The 1,440-nt window shown below is 35.1% G+C and overlaps 1 pseudogene; it reads left to right on the forward strand.

The window, feature by feature from the left end:
* The first annotated feature begins 445 nt into the window (after positions 1-445).
* LOC111783590 lies at positions 446-1,216 on the forward strand (annotated as a pseudogene).
* Positions 1,217-1,440: the final 224 nt, after the last annotated feature.

Here is a 1,440-nt window from a genome sequence, read left to right on the forward strand (position 1 = left end):
ACTTTTCCAATTCTTAGGTCGTAATTGAAGGTCATGTTGAAATATATGTACCAATCACATACCAATCCAATTTCAAAAAATGTGTTACCTGCATAATAAATGTTTTCCCTTACCATAAATGGTAAACGCCAACGCAAGTAATGAAAACAACATTTAGAGGAAAGAAATACGTAAATTGTTTGCATAAATACGTAACTAATTGCTTAAATACTCTTAAATTGGCATAAATGGAATTGCCTTTATTCAGTTCTTGATAATGAAGGGAGAATATGATATGGGTTATGCCATTGAGGCTCTAAAGGAACCAAACCATTGGTTCCTTAGAAATTCATGTCAATGGAGATGGCAATCTTTCCTTGTATATTTATGATCTTCTTCTTAATTAATTAGCTAAGGTAGGATTCTAACAATCTTGAATGTTTTTTTATTTTTTATTTTAAAGACAATGATCATACCAATAGTAGTAGCATTTGCAGCCGGTTTAGTTGGATGGGTTTATCAAGCACTGAAACCGCCACCTCCAAAGATATGTGGATCACCAAATGGTCCTCTGCTGACTTCGCGTAGAGTCAAACTCAATGATGGAAGACATTTGGCCTACAGAGAATTCGGAGTTCCTAAGGAAAAGGCTCAATTCAAGATCATTCTTTCTCATGGCTATAATAACTCCCGACATATGCACTTAGCTGCTTCTCAAGTACGACATTGTTCTTCATCTTCTTCAACTTTCATTCTTTTTTAAAAAAATTGTATTCAATCTGTTTTAGGAACTTATGGAGAATCACAACGCGTGCATAATATTACATGACCGAGCTGGTTACGGAGAGAGTGATCCATATCTATCACGCTCGGCAAAGATTGAAGCACTTGACATGGAAGAATTAGCTGATAAATTGGAGCTTGGCAGCAAATTTTATATGTTCATTGGGAGCGTACCCGATTTGGAGCTATCTGAAATACATTTCACACAAGTATTTTAATTTGATGTTTTCAAAATAATCATGAATTATTGTTTTTGGGTGAGCTAATTGATTATATAATTTACAGACTCGTAGGAGCTTTCCTGATAGTTCCTTTCGTGAATTATTGGTGGCCTTCCATTCCACCGGCTTTAGCAAAACAGTCATTTAGGAAGCTTCCTCTATTATTTCAGTTCACCTTTGGAATTGTGCATTACACACCTTGGATATACTATTGGTGGACCAAGCAGAAATAGTTCCCATCAATGTTGAGTGAAGGCATGTTCATTGATTACGATTTAGAGTTTTTAACAAGATAATAGACACTCCAGATAACGGTCCGATAATTCTCGTGATTTTGCTTTTGGTTTCAAAAGAAACCGTTGTTCTTGCTAATTTGAACCTAATTATGAACTATGACTCTCCATAATGATATTATATTGTTCACTTTGAGCATAGCTTTCATGGCTTTGTTTTTTGT

The sequence above is a fragment of the Cucurbita pepo genome, chromosome LG20 (assembly GCF_002806865.2).
Source record: "Cucurbita pepo subsp. pepo cultivar mu-cu-16 chromosome LG20, ASM280686v2, whole genome shotgun sequence".
NCBI classification, from domain to species: domain Eukaryota; kingdom Viridiplantae; phylum Streptophyta; class Magnoliopsida; order Cucurbitales; family Cucurbitaceae; genus Cucurbita; species Cucurbita pepo.